Raw genomic sequence first — 25,421 nt, 5'->3', positions numbered from 1 at the left:
ATCTCAAATCAGTTAAAGCACCAGGTGTTGAGTTGTACCTTGTTAAGTTGAGGACAACATCAGTTAGAAAGGGGGAAGGACTTTAAAGGAGAAAAAAATAGCTTTCATTGTTTTAAGGTTGTTCTATACATAATCCATACAACAAAAACTCTGTACAGAAAGCAATAATAGTATTTTCTCCATTTTGTTGATGAAGAAGGTAAAGCACATAGAGGTTAAAATGACTTGCTCAAGGTCAAAAAACTAGTAAGTTGCATAGACAGTATTTGAGCCTAGAAATCAATGATCTTATCTATAGCCTATCTAAATTGTAGATGACAGTGTTAGGAGACACTTTTAAATTGCCAGTGGTGAAAAGATTAACCTCACTTGGTATTTTTAATTTACTAGCCAAAAGGAATTATTTTATAATAAAGCCATTGGGATTTAAGGGAGCAAATTTGAGAGTATGCACAGGGTGGAGAGTTTCAGGCAGGGTAACCATCTATGGGTAAGAAATAATCATAAAATACTGATATCTGCACACAAAATATCCTATGTATTAGGCATTTCTTTCATCATTCAATTTGCAAAACATGCTTTCTTACTATATTTCCATTTTCCTTATATTCCAAGGTTTTTTCTAATAAATGTTTATTGTGGAATTCTCAAATACATATCTGGAAATAAGTTGCCTTTGACAAATGGCTGATATTGATCTGACTGGGACCTAATTTTTTTAAGCTATAGAAAACTTGTATAGAATTTTTTAAAGCAGATTTCAAGGTGTTCCTGCTGCCAAACTGCTTCTAGGTTTTGCTTCTCTAAAGCCTAACTTCAATTCAAATGTTTTTTTTTGTTGTTGTTGTACGTGGGCCTCTCACTGTTGTGGCCTCTCCCATTGCGGAGCACAGGCTCCGGATGAGCAGGCTCAGCGGCCGTGGCTCACGGGCCCAGCCACTCCATGGCATGTGGGATCTTCCCAGACCGGGGCATGAACCCGTGTCCCCTGCCTCGTCAGGCAGACTCTCAACCACTGCGCCACCAGGGAAGCCCCAATTCAAATCTTTATTAAGACCTCTGAGACTATCCCTTGTCTGTTTGATCTCTTCCTTTTTCAGTCTCCCATCATAATTTTTTTGTTGTTTTGAATTTTTTTCCTTCCAGTTTTATTGAGATACAATTGACATAAAGCACTGTATCCATTTAAGGTGTACTGCATAATGATTTGACATACAGGCATCATGAAATGATAACCACAGTAAGTTTAGTAAACAGTAATCATCTCATATAGAAACAAAAAGAAAAAGAAAAAAAATGTTTTCTTCATAATGAGAACTCAAGATTTACTCTCTTAACAATGTTCAGGTATAACATACAGCAGTGTCAATTATATTTATCATGTTGTACATTACATCCCTAGTACTTTTTAATCTTATAACTGGAAGTTTTTACCTTTTGAGTACTTTCATACAATTCCCTCACCTCGCAGCCCCAGCCTCTGGTAACTACAAATCTGATCTCTTTTTCTATGAATTTGTTTGTTTTTGAAGTATAATTGACCTATAACACTATGTTAGTTCCTGGTGCACAACATAGTGATTGGATATGTCTATTATATTACAAAATGATCACTATGATAAGTCATGTTACCATCTGTCACCACACAGATATTACATTATATTTACTATGTTCCCCACACTGTACATTTCATACCCAGGACTCATTTATTTTGTAACTGTAAGTTTGTACCTCTTAATCTCCCTCACCTGTTTCTCTCCTCCAGTTACCCCCTTCTTTCTGGTCTCCATCTGCTTGTTCTCTGCATCTATGACTCTGTTTTTGTTTTGTTATGTTTGTTCATTTGTCCTGGTTTTTATATTCCACATATAAGTGAAATCATACAGTATTTGGCTTTTTCTATCTGATTCATTTTACTTAGATTAATACTGTCTAGGTCCATCCATGTTGCCACAAATGGCAATATTCCTTTCTTTCATTGCTAAGTAATATTCCTTTCTATATATTGGGTGGGCCAAAAAACTTCGTTCAGGTTTTTCCATAACATCTTACAACCCGAATGAACTTTTTAGCCAGCCCAGTACATACCACATCTTCTTTATCCCTCATTTATTGATGGGCACTTAGGTTGCTTCCATATCTTGTCTATTGTAAAAATGTTGCAGTGAACATTGGCCTGAATATATCTTTTCAAATTAGTGCTTTAGTTTTCTTTGGATAAATTCCTAGGGGTGAAATTGCTGAATCGTGTAGTAGTTCTATTTTTAACATTCGAAGGAACCACAATACTCTTTTTTATTGTGGCTGGACTAATTTACATTCCCACTAACAGTGCACGAGTGTTCCCTTTTCTCCACATCCTCACCAGAACTTATTTGTTGTCTTTTTGAGGATAGTCATTCTGACAGGTGTGAGGTGGTATCTCATTGCGGTTTAGATTTGCATTTTCCTGATGATTGATGAGTTGAACATCTTTTCATGTGCCCATCGCCTATCTGTATGTCTTCTGTGGAAAAATGTCTGTTCAGGTCTTCTGCCCACTTTTTGAATCAGGTTGTTTGTTTTGCTGATGTTGAATTGTATGAGTTCTTTGTATATTTTAGATATTAATCCCTTATCAGATATATCATTTGCAAATAACTTCTGCCATTCAGTAGCCAGCCTTATAATTTTGTTGATAGTTTCCTTCACTGTGCAAAAGCTTTTTAATTTGATGTAGTTCAGCTTGTTTATTTTTGCTTTTGTTTCCCTAGTCTAAGGAGACAGATCCAAAAAAAGAAAATTGCTAAACCAATGTCAGAGTGTGCTGTCTGTGCTTTCTTTGAGGAGTATTATGGTTTTGGGTCTTACCTTTAAGTCTTTAACCCATTTTGAGTTTACTTTTGTATATAGTGTGAGAAAGTAGTTCAGTTTGATTCTCTTGTATGTGCCTGTCCAATTTTCCCAAATGGCATGTTGAAGAGGCTATTTTTTCCCCATGGTATGTACTTGCCCCCTTTGTCATAGATTAATTGACCATATAACTGTGGTTTCATTTGGGGACTCTGTATTCTCTTTCATTGATCTGTGTGTTTGTTTTTGTGCTAGAACCACAATGTTTTGATTACTGTACTTTTGCAGTATAGTTTGAATTTAGGGCATGTGATAGCTCCAGCTTTGTTCTTTCTCAAGATTGTTTTGGCTATTCAGGATCTCTTGTGTTTCCATACAAATTTTAGAATTCTTTGGAAAACCATTATAATTTGAAATTACGATGAGTTATTTGAAAAATACCATGAGTATTTTTATAGGGACTACACTGAATCTGCAGATTGCCTTGGGTAGTATTGTTATTTTAACAAAATTAATTTTTTCATCCACAGTATATCTTCATACCACAGTATATCTTTCTACCTGTTTGTATAATCTTAAGTTTCTTTCATCAGTGTTTTACAGTTTTCCAAGTACAGATCTTTTGCCTCCTTACACTTATTCCTAGGTATTTTCTTCTTTTTGATGTGATTGTAAATAGGATTCTTTTCTTAATTTCTCTTTCTAAGAATTCATTGTTAGTGTATAGAAATGCAACAGATTTCCCCATTTTAAACCCAGAGCTTATAGTTCTTTGCAAGAGTGAGCACTTAAGGAATATTTTTTGAAATAGTAAATGGCTGCAGTTTTTTGAAAAATTTACTTTCTTAACCTGGGAGAAAATCTGAAGACAGGTTTTCAGATTAAATTACTATAGGTTAAAATAAGCCAAGTTCAGAAGAGTATTTATTATAAATTGTTGCTTTTTAGAAAATTAGTAACTAGTTGTTAATTTAAAAGCTAGCAACTCATAAACATATAACAACTAGCAAGTCATAACTGTATACACTTTATATTGACTACATTTATTTTTGATGAAGAGAAACTATCAACAGAGATTGATAAACAAGAATGACATGATCTCCAACCTTGTGTTTGCATATTTACTTAAAGAGTGATGTTTCTTCATTCTCAATAAATGATGTTTACAAAAGCATTTTTTTACATCTTTATTGAAGTATAATTGCTTAATAATGGTGCGTTAGTTTCTGCTTTATAACAAAATGAATCAGTTATACATATACATATGTTCCCATATCCCCTCCCTCTTGCGTCTCCCTCCCACCCTCCCTATCCCACCCCTCCAGGCGGTCACAAAGCACCGAGCTGATCTCCTTGTGCTATGTGGCTGCTTCCCACTAGCTATCTACCTTACGTTTGGTAGTGTATATATGTCCATGCCTCTCTCTCGCTTTGTCACAGCTTACCCTTCCCCCTCCCCATATCCTCAAGTCCATTCTCTAGTAGGTCTGTGTCTTTATTCCTGTCTTACCCCTAGGTTCTTCATGACATTTTTTTTCTTCTTAAATTCCATATATATGTGTTAGCCTACGGTATTTGTCTTTATCTTTCTGACTTAGTTCACTCTGTATGACAGACTCTAGGTCTATCCACCTCATGACAAATAGCTCAATTTTGTTTCTTTTTATGGCTGAGTAATATTCCATTGTACATATGTGCCACATCTTCTTTATCCATTCATCTGATGATGGACACTTAGGTTGTTTCCATCTCCGGGCTATTGTAAATAGGGCTGCTATGAACATTTACAAAAGCATTTTTATAAGGAAAATTACATATTAAGTAACGTGATGCCGGAACATTTTTCAGGTCTGGTTCATCTGTGAGGATTATTAATCTTGCTTAGTTGTTAAGGCTAAACCTGGAACCACTTAATGTTTGGCAGCAAGTACTGTATAACTTCTTCAACTAAATTTATATAGAAAGAATCATATATTTGCCTAGGAATAGGTGTTGTTTAGAAAAAAAGTAATATATTGAAACATCTGTATTAGTGTATGATTTTCTGTTACATTAATATTTATGGTATTACATTTATGTTCAAATCTTAGAGGATTCTGAATAGTAGTGACCAGTGATTGTAGCAGACTTTCTAGAAATGTGCAAAGGTTGTACTAAGTGAATAGATCTTCCAATATTCACAATAAATTACAATTTAAGTTTTTACAATTCTGTGACATGTAACTATAATGCCCAGAGTAACCATGGTATAAAGGAGCCTAGTTCTTTTTTGAGGCATTTATAAATATTCTACTGTCTTGATTCTTAACACAGAACCTAAGGATCTTTTCTGTTTCTCTATTTTAGGAGGAGAGCAGCAAACAATCTGATGATAAAACATTAGCAACAAATTTAACTCAAATTAACACATGCTTATCAGATGTCAACTGTGGAAGACACAAGTTGAGGCACTGGGGATATAATAATAAATGGAATATGGTCATTGTTTAAAAAAGAAACTGTCTGATGCAGAATAACACATTAACATTATTCACATTTACACTTAAAGATGCTAAATGTGATGATACTAAGAGAAGTAATTCTTTTCAGAATCATTACTCAGGGCTTAAAACTGGAGAAAGAACTTCAGAGCTTAAATTCACTACTTCAACTTCTTCATTTAAATAATGATAAAATTGAAGGCCAGAGAGATTATGGAATTTAGTCAAATACACACAGTGACGTTGTGATAGAGCCTGACCAGGAACCCAAAAGTTTTTCCTATTTAGTCATCTTTTTATTATATAATGGTACTCCACTGAATATGAAGTAAGGATGTTGTTAACTTTGTTCAAGAACTTTAATCCAAAAATTAGGTAACAATTTGTTTCATAGAAAAAGATGAATTATATGTGCCAATTCATGCCTCCTGGTTGTGTCAGGGTAAATTCTGATAAAGACCACTGGGAAAAGCCTTTGGAAAAGGTTTTTTCATTGATTAAAAAGAAACAAGGCAAAAAAGAAAGAATTTAATTCACCTTTTTTTGATAGAAGGCATTGTGTCTTCATGTGATACATGGAATCTTAGCAGCCATTTTGTAACCATGAGGAGAGCTAGACTGATATATTGAAAATGCAAGAGAAGAAACATGTAAAGAACCTGGACCTTCATGGCACTGCTAGACATAAGCAACATTGGGGCTGATGTTCCTCAGGACTTCTTATTATGCAAGATGGTTAGTCAGTCTTCTGTGTGGTTTAGGGGAAATGAACCAAAGTTCAGTGTTGCTCAGCTAAAAACATCCTAAATTATGCATAACTCTAAGTCAGGGGTGAGCAAACTATGGCCATGGACCAAATACAGCAACACTCATTCATTTACTTTTTGTCTTTGTCTGTGTTGAGTACTTGTGACTGAGTCCATATGACTGGCAAAACTGAAAATGTTCACTATCTGACTCTACAGAAAAAGCTTACCAACACCTTCTCTAGGACATGGGTATATCTAAAATATATTAAAATGAAAATGTTTATTTAATTCACTAAATGTTTATACTGTTTTATCTATGAACTTTAGCCACAATAATGTCATGGCCAGATTATAATTTCCATTTAATACTCTGGTCTCAAGTGGTTAAATTATAGAATTAGCATGTTCTGCAGCTAGTCATTTGATTAATGAAGTTTGATTTCACATTCCTTATTAAATAATATATTTACCTTTGGGGCCCACTTTAATGAGCTATGCCCAAAGGCCCTCCTATCAGAATTTGTGCTGATTGTGAATTTAACAGTAAAGGCAGGGAGATTAGAAGGTTATTAATCATAACTAAATGAAACGGCTTTCCTGCTGGCGATCAAGGCCTATAAAATTTTAGTGATTATAATGGCCATTCCTAAAATATGGGGGGAAAAGGCTAGATATCAGTAGACCTTATATGTATGCCCCTGATGGCTGATCAGAAGAATGATAAAGGATCAAGAATGAAACTCAAATATGTGTGTGTATCTGTGCACACACAATTGTGTACTTGTACACAAGCACACAGATATCCTACACGGAAGCACTATGATTCAAATGGCTAATTCTGACAGGTATTTTGAACTCTCCACAAGATGACACTCGCATTTGGTATTAGCTTCTTTTGTAAAAGAAATTGCAGAGTTTTAAATGGTTGTAGAATAAACAGAAATATGATTTATGTTTTACAGCTTCCATAACTAATTTCATTGATTTCATAGCAGGCATGAAAAAGGCAAAATGCTATGCTGCCATTTATACAAAGCTATAACTAAGCCTTATGTTAAAGGCAAAATCAAAAATCAAACTCCTATTTTGAATGAACTTGTGGATACGTTATATGTAAAACCTATCAAAATTGCAAAATAAATCACTGAGTGTGTTAGAAATAGGGATTTTGAAGACAAATGGACTAGATTGTAAAATCTTGCTATACTCTTATAATCTGAGTAGCTTTAATCTAGTGATTTAAAATTTGAGCATGTTTTGCCTCTAAAGTGGGTGTAATATCCTTGATTCTGGTCTAAAATTTTAAGAATTGGGAAATTCCCCAACATGGGAGCTTGGCACTTAATAGATGTTTTATAAATGGTAGTGTTCGTCCCCTTCTCACATTTTTACAATATTTCACGTGCTATAAAGGCTGTACACACATACACACACACACATGCACACATTCTTATGTATTAGAAGTTTATTTAGCTCTTGATATTATGGCTGTTTTTCAAGACAATCTCAAATCTCTTGAACCTATCTGGAACAGATATCTGGAATGTTATCTGTAACAGACACTGGGTGGTGAATTCATCAGAGATATATTATGCTGAACCATAAAGATTGCCATTTTTGAGGTAAAAATGGCCAAATATCAACAATTTTATAGAGTTTGACTAATAGATAACGTTGTGGTTGGGGATAGAAATAAAATGGGGAATGGACATGTACTGGTTCTTAAATAATGAAGAGGATCCAGATAGACTGCTGGTGGGGAAAGACTAAAATGCCCTTTGCACAGAGAAACTATTCAGAATGGAAACAGTCGCCCCTCACCTGGTATTTCCAGTGACAGAGGCAAAAGTTAGCTATCCTCGCTAGGCAAAGGTGTACATATTCCAAGAAAGAATATGACAAGATACTTATCAGTAGCTGCTTAAATTACTTTTATTAATTCTGATCCACTTGTGACCAGTCTCTGGGTATTTGATAGAATAGTGTAAAAGTCACTGAGCTCTTATTCTTCACAAATAATATTTGTATTCCTTTGACAGTCAGTTTATTAAAGAAGACTCTGTTGCCTCATTCCAGTCACAGTTTCCAAAGTATAAAGCGTTCTCAAGCATGGTGTAGGGCTAGTCACCAAGCAACTAAATCAGCAACAGAATCACAGAGAATGTATGTACTAATTCCATGATATATTAAGTGTAAATACTGACAAACCTTAGATACCAGGTCTGACAATAGTAGGCAATGAGGAAATCTCTCAGAAGAGAGAATACTATGTCGATGCATGTTGCCATGTAAAATAATATGTGTTTTGGGCTCAGAAGAAACTATGTATGTATTTATGTTTTACTTCTTCCACTTTATTACCACTGAGAGAACAAATCAGCAGTCAAATATTTAATAACCTGATTTTAAGATAGATTTAATCATAAATCTCTACATTTTTTAAGTTTTAACTTAACCAATACAACTAATCTTGGGTTATAGAATAGATAAGGCACACTTATTTTTCTGAGTGTTTTTGTAGGATATATGTATAATGCATTTGCTCAGATTTCTTTTTTCCCCAAAACTTCTTCTGAATTTATGATATTGGGAAGTCTCCTGTGTGTATATTCCTGTTCATCTCAAAATGAAGCAAAAAAAATATTTTGTTTTAAGTTATGTGTATTGAAACTCTCATGGCGGGTTGGGGGATGAAATATAAAATAACCAGTACAATCTGAGCTTCCTTACCTTTTTAATGAATAATGTTATAATAGTTTGCTTTTAAACAAGATTCTGTGACTGCAAAAGTGATGTCAATTTAGAAAGTAGTTACATTTATTCAGATAAACAGTGACTTTAAAACAATTACCACAGTAAATTTGTTAATGATTTTTAAGAGGCTATTTTAAGTAGTCTATCAAATTGAAGAAGTAAAAATCAAGAGTATGAAATCTTACGTACTCTGGGAAAAGATTCAACATTTATTTATTGCTTTTAAGATATATTTATTTCTTCCTTTCTCTTTCTACAGTGCTATTTAAATTTCCAGACTCACTCAAAACATTAATTCTGCATGACTCATTGGGGAAAAAAAAAGACTGTTGCTCTTGATTTCTCACATGTATTATTTGAACTTTTGATTTTCATTTTTTCAGTTATATCCCAAAAGTGATTTTTGAAAATGAGAGTCAGGCATAAACTTTTCAAAGTTTCTGTCCACCAAAATAATCTTCCAATTTAAAGCTTACTCATTCCTTACCTCCCCTCATCTGGGCACTCATTGCACAGAATTCAAAATCTTCATTTTAACCTTAATAATACAAAACAAAGGTATCAGATTACAAAGTACTACTAAGTGGAAACTTCCTTGATAGATTTCTAGTATGTGGGAGAATTTTAAAGAAATTAAAAAATTTAATATCTGCTTAGCTACCTACATGAAATGAAGGAAATGAAACTCTCTTTATGTTAAATAGTCACTCACACCTTTTTTTCCAGATTTATTGGGATATAATTGACATATAACCTTGTATGAGTTTAATATATACAATGTGATTATTTGATACATGTACATATGGCAAAATGTTTACCACTATAAAGTTAGTTAACACATCCTTCACCTCACATAATTACCATTTTGTTGTTATGGTAACAACATTAAAGCTTTACTGTCATAGCAGCTTTCAAGAATACAACACAATATTGTCACCACACTGCACACTAGATCCCCAGAATTTATGTATATTGGAACTTAGAGTTTGTATCTTTTGACCATAGCCTCTATTTTGCCTACCCCTGAGTCCCTAGCAACCACCATTCTACTCGTTCTATGAGCAAATATTTCATTGTTAATGTATAGAAATGCAACTGATTTTTGTATGTTGATTTTGTATCCTGAAAGTTACTGAATTTACCAGTTCTAACAGTTTTTCTGGTGGAGTTACTAGGATTGTCTCTACACAAAATCATGTCATCAACAAACAGAAAATTGTACTTCTTCCTTTTGATTTGGATTTCTTTTATTTCTTTTTCTTGCCTAATTGTTTGGGCTAGAACTCCCAGTATTATGTTGAATAAGAATGGTGAGAGTGAACAAATATGCCCTGTTCCCTATCTTAGAAGGAAAGCTTTCAACCCCTCACCATTGAGTATGAAGTTAAGATGTTAGCTGTGGGTTTGTCATACATGGCCTTCATATGCTGAGCTATATTTTTTCTATACCCAATTTGTTGAGTTTTTATCACAAAAGAGTGTTGATTTTTTTCAAATGCTTCCTCTGCATCTGAGATGATCATATGATTTGTATCTTTTATTCTATTACTGTGGTGTATCACATTTATTGATTTGCATTTGTTGAACCATCCTTGTTTCCAGGGATAAATCCCACTTGATCAGGTTGTCTGATTTTTTTAATGTGCTGTTAAATTTGATTTGCTAATATTTTGATGAGAATTTTTGCATCTGTATTCATCAGGGATGTTGGCCTGTGGTTTTACTTTCTTACTGTATCTTTATCTGGCTTTGGTATCAGGATAATGTCAGCCTCATAAAATGAGTTTGGGAATGTTCCCTCTTCTTCATTTTTGGAAGAGTTTGAGAGTGGCATTAATTCTTCTTTAAATGTTTGACATAATTTACCCTGAAACCATCTGTTTCTTGGCTTTGTTGAGTGGTTTTTGATTACTGATTTAATCTCCTTACTTGTTATTGGTCTGTTCAGATTTTCTTATTTCTCCATGATTCCATCTTGTTAGGTTGTATGTTTCTAGGAATTTATCCATTTTTTTCTTAGGTTGCCCAATTTGTTGGCATATAATTGTTCACAGTAGTCTCTTATGATCCTTTTTATTTCTATTGTGTCAGTTGTATCTGTTTTATCTAGCTGGAATCTAGCATTTGCATAACTGCAGAGGTCTAGGCAGTCTGCCAGTGAGGATCCTGGTCTGGGAGTGGTGACAAAGGAGCAGGAGGGACTGAGGCAACTGGTGTCATCAAACACAAATACTTGTGGGGCAAAAACTAGTGAAATCTGCAGGGGTTTTGATTTCTTCAGTAGTGAAATTTTCTGGGATTGTCTTCAGGCAAGTCACTGGGCACAGAATTTGCTCTTATTGCATGTCTGATACTGGTCCTAACAGTCTCTATTCATCTGAGCTTTGCTGGCCTCTCATTGGGGTGAAACTGAAGCAGGTCCTTCATGTGGTACTCTGAAAGTCTGGGGAAGCTGGTCATCCCCTGTTCCCCTTTTCCCAGTTGAGAGGAACTTTTTCTAGCTGGGGAGTTCCCTCTTGGGGCTGAGCAATGACAGTTTGGAAAATGAGTTGATGCAGGCAAATGAAGCTGTTCTTTTTTCCCTTTTTGTGCAGCTATTCTCAAATTTTATGTTCTGTGTTGCTGAAGTTTCTTAAGTGAACAACAGAACTTTCCCAGAGCTGTTTTTATCCATGGCTAGCTGTCTAATTGTGGATCTTTGTGAGGGGGACAGAGGCTGGGATCTCCTACTACACTCTCCGGTGGTAGCATTGGAAATTCATTTATTTTATTAATTGATTCATTTAAAGATATTTAGTAAATGTCCATTATGTATATGGTACTATGATAAAATGAAGCTTCAGTCTAGAAATTACTTGAGTATGGGGTCCCTGCCCAACTCATCTTCAACTTTCTCAGCCCTTGAATAACATAAAGAAAAAGTAAAAGGGAATATACAGGGGTATGGAGGTGGAAAGAGAATAAAGGAAGAGGGAAGCAGACAAAGAAGGGATAAAGGAGGCAAGGAGGGAGGGGGGAAAAGTCCAGATGTGGTTATAAAAATGACTTGTGTCAGAATGCAGATGTGATCTCCAAGGCCACTTTTGTATTCACTATACATGTCATCTTTGTCCTCATTTTCCTTATCTCTATGGTGGGGATAATAATAGTCATCTCCTTCTTATGATGATTAAATGAGAATATCACTACAAAATGTCTGGCACAAAATCACTCCATACTTGATAGTTGCTGTTATCTAGATAAATGTGTCTTAGTAGTTATCTCTCTTCAGACATTTTCTCTCCATAATCCTTGATAATAATGGGTATGGGAAGAATCAAGACCAAGACAATCAAATCTGATGAAGTAGTGAAATTAAATGAACTTACTATTTTAAGATCAAAATAAATCACCCACATTACAAAGTCAAATAATGAATTTCAAAAGAATAAGCAACAATGCAAATACAGAATAAGAAAGAATTTGCTAAAGGAATTCAAAAGAAAAACAAGTAGGGTAATGACTGTCATAAAAAAAACAAAGTTAGAAAGGACTAGGATATGTAAGGGTCTGGAAGCTGGCCCCTCGTTCTATTCTGTATTGGTCAAACTCTCATTCCATTAAAACTCTGAGGATCAAAACCCTCATTCCATTAAAAGTCCCATTTGGACTACCTTTGTTTAAAAGGAAAAGTGAAACTAGAAAAGCTTTTGGGATGAATGATAGTAATAAAACCTTATAAAGAAATGTTAAAAATAATTTAAGTCATTTGACTTAGCATATAGCACTTTATGAAGTTATGTAATTAGTACTCAAGATCATTAAATTCATTTTTTTCCAGAATATATAAATTTGTATTTTCCAAATCCATAAAGAACAGAAATAAAAAGAGGAAGAAACTAAAAGAATGAAAAAGCAAAATCTCAAATTAAAACAAGAATGATTTCAGTTAAAACTAGGGAAGAAGCCTATGTGTAATAAAACCATGGGAAGAGGTGGTGTGAGGGTATTGTTTGGGATCTATTACTTCTGTATCCTTCAACATGTTAACAAAGAAACTACTATTTATCTTAGATTGTTTATATATAGTGCTTTTGAAAGGTAAAAAATGATAATAATGAATCTCTAGTTTTAGTCCTTAATAATTCAGATAAATCACTTAGTCATTTCAAATTCACTAATCATAGAAGAACCAAGTAATTGTGTGCTGGGTGTAAAGAGTTGTGTTATATAATAGCTAAACTAGAGTAGAAATTGAAATCCTAATTAACATAGTTATATGCAATTACCAGATAGTGATAATAGCCAATGTTTTTTGAGTGCCTATCCTTGTCGAAGATTATGGTAAGCCATTTAATGCATGTTTTTAATTCACTCCTCACAATAACTTTGAGTCGGCCAGTATTAACATTGCCACTTTAAAGTGTTATAGTAGAGTTTTAAAGACAGACAATAAATATCATAGCTGGGATGCAGACCCAAGCACAGGACCAGAGCCAAAGTCTTAACATTAAATCATGCTGATTTTCAGACCAAGTTAGCAGCACTGGTTTTGACATCCTTTTTAGTATAAGAGAAGAATGGACATTTGCAACATGTAACACAGACTTGTATGATCTTTTCCTTCTTTTAAAATAACCATGCCTTTTCCTCAGGAATCTAGTGCTCTGAAACGACAAACTTAGAAATAATTGAGGGTCTTATTTATTTATTTCATTTTTACTTACCTATTTTGATACAGTGCTCTTTGTTGTTTACAAATCAATTGGAACACAACAACAAATAGAATAGTTTCCTTGGCTTAAATACTCATCAATTTTTTAAAAAAAATTTGCTATCTAAACTTAAACATTCTCAAGTGCAGTGGCATCCTTGTAATTAAGATGGCATTTTTCTACTTAAAACAAAACAAAACAACTTACTCTGTCACTTAGCAAGAGAGAAAAAAGAACAGTCATTCTATATATTACCAATTTTGAGAAGGAGCATATTTTTTAATCTTAAAATAGAGAGCTTTTTTTTTTTTTAACTGAACCATTAAACCCCATTCAGAACCACCAAGTCTAAATATGAACTGTTAGACATCCAGGATATATATTCTCATTTGAAATTCCTGACCTGGATCATATATCATGGTTTCATGCTGTGTGTTTTCATTTCATTTTCAGTTTTTCCATGGCAACATCTTCACATTTGTAGCAAATTTTCATATGTGATGATGAACTATTAAGAGAAAAGAGACTTTTTATAGTTTGCTCCCTTCCCATGCTACATTGAGAAGTCCTCTTTCCTTAAAAAATAAAAAAAGACCCCACTGTCAGAAAAGGCAAAGCAGGACTCCAATGAGTTTTCAGAATTAAATCTAATATGCTTTTCCAAAAAAAAAAAGTTTTGAATTAAATTTGATCAGTATTTAAATTGCTATGTATTAGCTAACACATTAAAAGAGGCAAGCAAATGGTAAGGCTTGAATTAATTAATGCAACAAATAAGGACACTCTACTTTTTAATTATATATATATTTTTTTTCTTGAGAGTTTATATTTTATTGAGTTCCCATCATATCTATAAAACTGGGGGGTCGTGGTGCCTAAAGAATAGCATGGACCCATAGTTAAATGATTTATTTCACTGAGAATTTTGTTTACAGAAATCAATCAAGAATAATTGTCAATGGCACCATTTCTAAACAAAGTCTTATTTATTGGTATGATGTCACATAGACACAATTGTTTATTTGCATGATGTCACATGTACACACATACGTTTGTTTATTTGCCTGATGTCAGACCAAGAAAAGGGTCACCCATGGCTGAAGACATTTCTGGGAATTACCCAAATGCCAGTCACTGAAGAAAGTGCTTTTGATGTATTGCTAATTTACTTTCCATAACAACACTGAGGAAGGTTTTTTTTTTTTTAACATCTTTATTGGAGTATAATTGCTTTTCAATGGTGTGTTAGTTTCTGCTTTATAACAAAGTGAATCAGCTATACAAATACATATATCCCCATAGCTCCTCCCTCTTGCATCTCCCTCCAACCCTCCCTATCCCACCCCTCTAGGGTGTCACAAAGCACCGAGCTGATCTCCCTGTGCTATGCGGCTGCTTCCCACTAGCTATTGATTTTTACATTTGGTAGTGTATATATGTCTGTGTGGGCCCCCTCCCCATGTCCTCAAGTCCATTCTCTAGTAGGTCTGCGTCTTTATTCCCGTCCTGCCCCTAGATTCTTCATAACCATTCTCTTTTTTGAAGATTCCATATACATGTGTTAGCATACAGTATTTGTTTTTCTCTTTCTGACTTACTTCACCCTGTATGGTAGACTCTAGGCCCATCCACCTCATTACAAATAACTCAATTTCGTATCTGTTTATGGCTGAGTAATATTCCATTGTATATATATGCCACATCTTGTTTATCCATTTATCTGTCAATGAACACTTAGGTTACTTCCATGTCCTGGCTATTGTAAATAGAGCTGCAATGAACATTGTGATACATTACTCTTTTTGAATTACAGTTTTCTCAGGGTATATGCCCAGTAGTGGGATTACTGGGTCGTATGGTAGTTCTATTTTTAGTTTTTTAAGGAACCTCCATACTGTTCTCCATAGTGGCTGTATCAATTTACATTCCCAGCAACAGTGCAAGAGGGTTCCCTTTTCTCCACACCCTCTCCAGCATTTATCGTTTGTAGATTTTTCGATGATGGCCATTCTGACTGGTGTGAGGTGATACCTCATTGTAATTATATTTTTAAAATAAAATTATATACATATATTTTAGGTGTACAGCATGATGAAATACATAGTAAAATGATCACTACAGTCAAGCTAATTAACATATTATCTCCTAACGTAGTTACCTTTTTTTTTAAGGAGAGTACCTGAAATTTACTCTCTTAACAAATTTCCAGTATTCAATACAGTGTTATTAACTATAGTCAGCATGCAATACATTAGATCTCTAGACTTATTTCTCAATACCTATATATTGAAACTGTATTAACAAAGAAAAATAAGGATGTTAGAACAATGATTTGTAACAATGATTCTGTTTATTACATGAGTTTCTTTTTTGTGAGTAAAAACTGCTGGATGCCCTATTTAAGCAGAGAAACCAGAATGAATTGATGTGACCAGAACATCTTTTATTGCTTTTCTATCATTGGCCTTTGGAATTAGTGTGGTTCTTCCATGTTTGATCATGTAGCTATTTTATGTCAAATAGTTACATACATTCCCTTTGTCCAAATGGTACAAATTCACATGTACTTTCCCACTTACAACTCCCACACTCTCCCACAAAATAGTGACTTAAATGGAAATAGTGGTCCTGGAAATGACTTCTTAGAAGTGATTTAGAAGAAATAGAAGCACTTCATTCTGACAAGAACTCTAGGATTCTTATATTACATGCCAAGCATTGTACTAAGTACTCCAAGTTGGATTCAAGGAAGGTCTAATTCATCCTTAATGCTGAGGTTTTTAAAATAAAAACATGGTTTATATTCCCTCAAAAAAAACAAACAAACAAACAAAACACCTCAGTCACATTTTAGCTTCCTGGGATACAAAAGGAAAATCAGACTTGGAAAGTCAGTTACACAGGGTGATAATTGTTGTACTGTTGTTTCTCTCTCAATGTAATGCTCTGGTCTACTTTCAAGATTTTCTTTCTCTCTTCATCTAGTAGTCTAGTATCCCCTGGGACTTGATCCTTGGCTTATCTTTGAATATTCTACATTTTTCTTTCTCCAAGTAAGTTTATGATTTTTATGGTTTTGACTATCACCAATTAGACTCAATCCAAATGAACTCATTTTCTTCCTAAAGCATAATAAAATTTATTAAAAATTGTTTATGATACAATTTTAGATTTGAGTATTTATACTAAAAATTGGAAAGGGTAAAGCTTCATGAGATAAGCTTCCAACTTAAGATGTAAGAATAACTAAACTCAGTACATTTAGAAAAAAGAAAATAATAAAGATAGATGCATTAAAATTAATAACAAACATGGATTTATCTAGGAAATATAAAGGTAATTGGCAATTAAAAAAACCCAATCCTCCAGATTAAGTAAGAAAATACATGCTATTTTTTTCAATAAACTTAGAGAAGTAATCTGATAACATTCAACACAGGATATCCATTTCTCTGTAGAACAGAACTGGTTGTGGTAGACCATATATCTGGTGGAGAACAACTAGAAAGCCAGGATAAATTAAAAAATAGTTTGTTTAATGTTGATGTGAAGAATACAAGAGAGGCTAAGTTTCCAGAGAAGAGAACCTTGAGATGTTAACCATCCTTATGAGGTTGCTTCTTTCTAGGGGCATTTATTGATTCTGGGCTGGGGCAAGAGTCTGAGAATCCAAGCTTTATGGAAGCAGAAGACTGGTAAAGGGCAAGAGAAGTAACAGAACTTTTAGCAGTTTTGCTGGGTGGGAGTAACAAAATTAGAGGCTTACATGGACTTAAATACACAGCCAATTATGCCTTCAAGACATTTTCTGCATTCTCAACCTGCTTTGGGTGGAAGACTGCAGTGCAAATTTGGAAAAAACCCAGAAAAGAGAACTTCAGTGCATTGTAGAGACAGATACTTGAGTTCAGGACTTCAGGGGAGGCGTCCTGGTGGATAGACGAGTCCCTCTGCTAAAAGTCCCAGAAGGCTATACTCTAAGAAGAGGGACAGACCACAGGTAGAATCCCACACAGAAGCCCACTGACGTTGGACTCATTTCCTGATTGGATTAAGGTGGTCTCCACTCAGTTGAGAAAGATGAATATACTTAAAGAGAAATTACTGAAATCTGAAGACAGATAGAATATCTAAATGGATTAGAGATATAAATGTGTCCCTCCTCCGCACCAAAATAACAACAACACCACAAAACTCTGTAAGAATAAAGAATTTTTATTATTTCATGATGAAGATAAATTTCTTTCAAAAAGACATGAGTAAAACAAACAACCTAGGAAAACACTACTGAATTTACTATGTTAAAATTGACTCATTTCTTCATATAATATCACTTATATGTGGAATCTAAAAGGTGCAAATGAACCTATTTACAAAACAGAAACTGAGTCACAGATGTAGAAAACAAACTTAAGGTTACCAGGAGGGAAAGGTGGGGGGATAAATTGGGAGATTGGGGTTGACATATACACACTACTATATATAAAAGATAACTAATAAGAACCTACTGTAAAGCACAGGGAACTCTATTCGGTGCTTTGTAATGACCTATACGGGAATGGAGTCTAGAAGAGAGTGGATTGTACTTATATGTATAACTGATTCACTTTGCTGTACAGCAGAAAGTAACACAACATTGTACATCAACTAAAAAGTCATTTCTGCTTTTAAGGTTCAAGAAATGAGGAAGACAAATATGGGAGTATGGGACCCACCAAGGATGGCCAGAATGTTTAGCTAGAAATAGACCTGCCCTCACATGCAAGAAAGCCCAGCTTCTAAAGACTTCAATTTCTTTTTTTTTTTTTGAAATATAGTTGATTTACAATGTTGTGTTATTCTCAGGTATACAGCAAAATGTTTCAGTTATCCATACATATATTTTTTTTTCAGATTTTTGTTCCTTATAGCTTATTACTAAATATGAAGTATAGTTCCCTGTGCTATACAGTAGGTCCTTGTCAGTTACCTATTTTATATATAGTAGTCTGTATATGTTAATCCCAATCTCCTAATTTATTTCTCCTCCCCTTCTTTCCCCTTTGATAACCAAAAGTTTGTTTTCTATGTCTGTGTTTTCTGTTTTGTATATAAGTTTATTCGCATTATTTTTTTTATATTCCACATATAAGCTATATCATATGATATTTGTCTTTCTCTGTCTGGCTTACTTCACTCAGTGTGAGAATCTCTAGGTCCATCCATGTTGCTGCAAATGGCATTATTTCATTCTTTTTTATGGCTGAGTAATATTCCATTGTATACATATACAGCATCTTCTTTATCCATTCATCTGTTGATAGACATTTAGGTTGCTTTCATATCTTGGCTATTGTAAGTAGTGCTGCAATGAACATTGAGGTGTGTGTACCTTTTCGAATTATGGTTTTTCCCAGATATATGTCCAGGAGTGGGATTGCAAGATCATATACTACCTGTATTTTTAGTGTTTTAAGGAGCCTCCATACTGTTCTCCATAGAGGCTATACAATTTACATTCCCATCAACAGTGTAGGAGGGTTCCTTTTTCTTCACACCCTCTCCAGCATTTATTTGTAGTGTTGATTATGACCATTCTGACCAGAGTGACATGATACCTCGCTGCAATTTTGATTTGTAAATACTGTATGATCTCTTTTATATGGTGAAACTTTATGTATATAAGCTTTTAGTTTAAAGGCTTTTTATTTTCACTTTTGAACAGCAAATGCAGTCAAATGTCCTGAAATAAATGTACTTAAAGGGTAAGATTCCCTGAAGCTCTTATTTAGAAGAAAACACTGTTCCCCCCCCATATTGATTCCCTTCATAAATAGAACAGTCTTCAGTACAAGAGTGGATCAATCACTGAAATCTTTCAACTGTCTAATTTTGTGTTGTTAAAAAAATGTACCATATTCAAACTGTCAGTTAGAATTGATCTCTCTCAACTCTGGACCTATATTGTAGTTCTATTTTGTATTTGTGTTTTTATGTAAAAATGTAGCTTCCAAATGAGAATGTGAGAGTGTGAACTCCTTGATGGAAAGCACTTTTTATTATCATTTTTCAAATCCCCCATAGGTAATATGGTCTTAAAGGATAGTAGAAGAGTAAGGTTATATATGATAATTATATACACATATTTATGTATGTGTATAACTTAAATGATTTTTAATATTAAAAAGAAAGTAGTTTGGAGTACAGATTTCACATGACTATTTTGTCTTATTTCTGACTGTATCCAGAAGTCTTCCTTAGTACTTGTATTTATTTAATAAATTAAAACAGAAACTGCCATTTCTTTGTGCATTTATGACATTCTGGGTAAGCACTGAGAGGCTGATACACATTATGTTATTTTATTCTCACTAAACTGCTATAAAATAGATCTCATTATCTTCTGTTTGTAGTGGAGGAAATAGAAGCTCAGGGAGGTTATGTATTCTGAAATTCATATAGCTAATAAGAATTACTGCTGGGATTCAAACCTATTCTTTATGATTAAAAATTTTAGCCAACATGCCTAAAAAAGTCTATGTAGTGTAATTATATTTACTTTATTTTATCTATGCCATTTTAAAGTACTTTCAATTCTGATAAGGCCAATATTAGCTTCCCAGATTATGAACCATTGTACATTTGCCATGTAATTATAGGAAGTTTAATGAGTTGCTGTTTTCTAGACTTTTAAAGCATGTTTTCTTGCTATATCCAAGGCTATTATATCAATCACAAACGTCTCAAAGATAAAACTGTTCTACATCCTCAAATTAATCAAGCCCTCTGTCCCTAGAACTGCCTGCTCTTACTAAGTTCATTCCCAGAATCGTTAGCAATCAGTTGCTGTGAAATTAAGATGGAAGTCTAATTATGAAAGATGGAAGTGTGCATGCATTTACCAATTACATATTCAACACAGGGTATAAATATTTTGCTCTATAAAAAGTAATCTGTTTAGATTTTTTATGGATAAACATCCTAATAAAGTTTCAGATTGTTCTGGCATATCATGAATAATAAGTATTACAATTTCATTCTTATTGATTGGAAGACCAGAATAATGCTAGTATTTTTTAAAAGGGCAGATATGGCAAATGTGTCATTAATAAATAGTAATATTAAAAGATTATTTACTCTATAAAGTATAAGTATAAATGAACTGTTTAGCTAAAATTTATATATAGGCATGTGTCTGTATACATATATATATACACACACATAGTTTTATTTATATATACATATATATGTACACACACACATAGTTTACCAAGACTATAGTGTGTGTGGAGGGATTTGGAAGTTAATACCTTCTCACTTATTTTTTTTTTAAAGATATGACTCATTTTTGGAACTAATAAGTATAAACTTACAATTACAAAGGTGACAAATCTATCCTCTAAGACAACTTTTTTTTTTGGAAACATTTTGTTTTGGATTTTCCAATATTTAATCAACATCCAAAAATATAGTAGGACACTTGTAAAAAATAGATGGAACCCATAATCTACAAGTTTTTCCAAATGTGTTTCTAATGCAGTCATTTATTTAATCATCTTGTGCTTCTCCAGAAGTATCCATTTCTAACTGAAAATAAAATTTTAATGCGATTTCTTAAATTTTTTTTCACACAGTACTTGGGAAGAAAATTTCCTTTCAAATCTAATTTAAATATTATGTCCTCTTTCCAGTCGTTCCGATTTTAAAATTTTGTCATTAAAAGTGAGACTATTTGTTATGGAAATGTTTCAATTTTAATAAAATTTAAAGATACAACATATTGAAAATAACCTTACAAAATGGTGCCTATATACTTTTAAAAAGCAGGCTCCTAAAAGCATCTCTTTTTCCATTGATGAAGGTTTCTCGGATATATTGTCTCCTGTGATACTCACCATAATGCTTTAAGGAAGGCAATATTTCACTTCAGAGGTAAGAAAATAAAAGTTCATTTATGAAATTTTTTGCTGATAATGCTACGTAGTGGCGGAAATGAAACTGCTTTCAATTTAAGTAATCAGTGTAGTCACCTGATAAAAATCAGGGCATGTCTGCACATTCCTAATATGTGATAAGCTTACCCACCTTACTCTCTTGTATTTTGTAGCAATCTAATAATAGGTAGGACTGATTCTGCCTGTATATCCGTGGATTGGGCCCTGATGAGCCTATCCAATTAGCAAGGTCCCTTCTGCCTTGCCCCTGCTAGTGTTTCAGGGAAACCTTAACAACCTAGGCTTATGTAAATCAGTGCCTGGCAATCACCAGCCACAATTGTGGAGGCTCAGGAGTGGCCACTTAAGTCTACCAATCAGGTTGTCAGGGAGGGGGGTAAATTGCCCCCCTACCTCTCTTGAGTTCTTGTGGCTGGACTAATCATAAAATTAGCACAAAACAGATTAATGGGAGGCAAAGAAACATTTTAATTTGTGAACACAGAGGTCTCATAGAAACGGGGGCTAAGAAGTGGCCAAAGAAGGCAGCTTTTACATATTTTCAGACAAAGAAACAATATATTTGAGAGGAATTGACAGGACAAAGAAACTTAAGTTTGGATGGTTAATTAGTAAGGAATTGAAGCAAAGTTTGAGCTTGGGTAATAAATTAGTAAAGAAGTAGCAAAATTTGTTTACATAGGCTTCTTGGCTCTGAATTCCCTGTCTCTGGAGATAAGAATGTCCTTGTACCTCCTGGTACAGAGAGGGCACCTTTCACAGGAAGATTTATTTCTTGCTTTAAGGGAGGGAGAGAGGAGGGTCAAAGTATCCCTCTTGCATCCTCCGTTTCTTAAGTAACTTTAATTCAAAATAATCAATATGTCATTGATGTACTGGGGCCCAACAAGGTAAAGCCAGAGATTTCTGTTCAATGGATATAGAAGGGAATCTTGCAGTCTCTTGGGATATGAACAATGAAGTATGTTGCTTCAGAAGCTAAAGGTAATCATCATGGAACCTAAAGAGCAAAGCTTAGTATAATTTGACACTGATGAATACAGAGCAGAAAGAAACAAACTGGGTCCTTGCTGATGTAAGATGGATGTTGAATCTAACTAAATCTAAAATCTGTCTTGTCTGTGCACTTGCAAATTTCTATTCTGTTACTTGCTACTGATAATGGTATGTTATTATTTCTTGGCTTAAGGAAAAAAGTAGTTATTCTTGTTTACAAAGGCATCTTAAAGTACTGTCTAATTCACAGTCGCAGAGTTTTCATTATATGAAGATGATGGATGTTATTTAATTGAATTTATTTAAGAGTGTATCTTTTATTGATTTTTTTCCTTTTGATTCTTTGTAGTGGTACACTTGATAAGTAGCAGCTTTTTTTTTTTTTCAAATTAGTTGTTGAAGGTGGTGATAAAATTCCCAACTGCTCTTTCTGCCCTGATTTTAAGGAGCAGAGTTATACAGGAGCCCTACTTCCTGCCAGTCATTCTCACTAAACTCAGGTGAAAGCAGCCTCCTCTCAAGGTATTTGCCAGCCTGCAAATTACAACCCAAAGCTCAGTTTGGTTGTTTGAATTCATGACAAAATGATCGATTGAGGCCAGTCAAATGCATACTTACTCCTATTTAGAAGGAAAGCCAAGAATGAGCCATGCTGTACTGGACAAAATGATCAAGTGAAATAGACAGTTAAGGCCATACGTCACCTTTCAAAAGGTTAAAAGGAGCCAATGTAAAAGACAGAATGGCTGAGCTTCCCCTAAAGACATCAACACCTACAGGGGGCAGGGGGCATGGAAGGAAGGGTGACACGACAATTTCAAAATATCAGATTCATCACATCAGATTCAAAATATTAAGATTGTGAAAATTCAGCTGCATCAGACTTTCAAGAATCCAGTCTACAAAGAGATGTAAAATCTAGTAGTGATACACAGAATATATATATATATGTATATATATATAGTATGTATATATATATATATATATGTATATATATATATATGAATTTGCCAATCACATTGTGGCACACTAAGTCATTTTTGAGGGGACCTCAGCCCCACACCAGCCATTATGTTTCTTTGGGCTGACTTTTGATACGAGCTCTTCTATTCCCAGTATTTGATCCTCATGCCACATTCACTCTTCTTTCTTCCTTCCTCTCTCTCTCTCTCTCATTCCCTCTTTTTGCCTAATTTTCCTATCTGAATTAGGTATTTCTTTTCACCCATTTAGTTGTGGCAACACTGGATCGGACAGGGAGGGGTGAGGCAACCAAGTGAATGAAGAGGGGCATCATACATCCAGGGTAACCTGCTAGTTTACAGTTTTTAAAGAATTTCCTCTCTGAAAACACACTCTGAACATTCCTTGGTGTGTGTGTGTGTGCGCACGCGTGCGTGCACATGTGTGCAACTTGTTTGCCTCTCTAAAAATCATTGACTAGAGATTCTGATACATATTGAAATGCAAATGTGCCTGATACATCTTGAAATGCAAATGCAAATGTTAGAAATGTAAATTTCTAACAATTAAGTTTAATTACACCTTAGTGTGTAGAGCACACTGATGAAATTTTTTTGGAGCCCCTTCTGTCCCAGAGTTATCCCAAAGGAGGTAAAGCCTTTAGGTCTAAACTTTGATGGGAGATAAAAGTCATCTGTGCTGTTTTGTTCTACTCATGAAGGTTCAATGGCTTCTCATTGTGACCAGACCAAGCCCATGTCCCTCTGTCCATCCCATACAGTATACGGTAGTATCCCTCCAGACACTGATAAGGCAATCCTCAAAAGTTAGTTGGTGATGTTGGTATTGAAACAGTACTTTGTGTTTATTGATAACTAAATCCCCATGTGATTTTTAAAATTACAATCAATATTTTTTCTTCAAAATTCTATAGAATAACTCTCAACTTATAAGATGGAATGTTGCCATTTCACTTCTTGAAATTTTTCTTAGAGTTACTACAGTTATATGGTTCAAATTTCTATTATCCCACCACCTTTTCTATTATGTCCTTTTGTTCCCATTCATCATTAATGTAGCCCAGATATTCCATAATCCAGACTTTCAAAACATCTCTCTCAAACTTCCTCTTATACTAAGAAACACTTGGGGAGAGAGAATTTTCCTCCTCTACTCCTCCTGAGTTCTTGGGGCTGGACTAATAATAAAATTGACACAAGATAGATGAACAGGAGAAAAAGAAACAGATCTTAATTCATGCACATGGTGGTCTCATAGAAATGGGATGTAAGAAGTGGTCTAATTTTTAGACAAAGAAACAATAAATTTCAGAGGAATTGGAAGGAAGGGCAAAGAAACTTAGTTGCCCAGTTAGTGAAGAATCTAAACAGTTTGTGCTGAGGATAATATTGGTTTGTCTATATAGGTGTCAACTTAAAGAAGAGTTGTGAGTTTAAATGTATACTTTATTGAAGACTATAGTTTAGGAGACAGCCTCTCTTTAGCTCTGAGGAACTGCTCTGAAGATGTAGGGGAGAAGCCAGCTTATATATGATTTTTGGCTAGGAAATATGTACAGTCAAGCATACACCTTGGTAAAAGATTACTGCTAGTCAGAAAGAACAGGTGTCTCAAGTTAATGATTTTAGTGCTTTTCTAGGTATGGGAAGATGCAAGAATCTGGGTTCATTTTCATTAAAATTCTTCCTGAGAGAAGCAACCTAAGTGTCCATCGACAGATGAATGGATAAACAAGATATGGCACATATATACAATGGAATATTACTCAGCCATAAAAAGAAATGAAATTGAGTTATTTGTAGTAAGGTGGATGGACCTAGGGTCTGTCATACAGAGCGAAGCAAGTCAGAAAGAGAAAAACAAATACCATATGTCAACACATATATATGGAATTTAAGAAAAAAAAATGGTCATGAAGAACCTAGGGGTAAGACAGGAATAAAGACACAAACCTACTAGAGAATGGACTTGAGGATATGGGGAGGGGGAAGGGTAAGC

The sequence above is a fragment of the Mesoplodon mirus genome, assembly GCF_964341445.2.
Source record: "Mesoplodon mirus genome assembly, chromosome: 7".
NCBI lineage: Eukaryota > Metazoa > Chordata > Mammalia > Artiodactyla > Ziphiidae > Mesoplodon > Mesoplodon mirus.
This window is presented reverse-complemented; position numbering follows the sequence as displayed.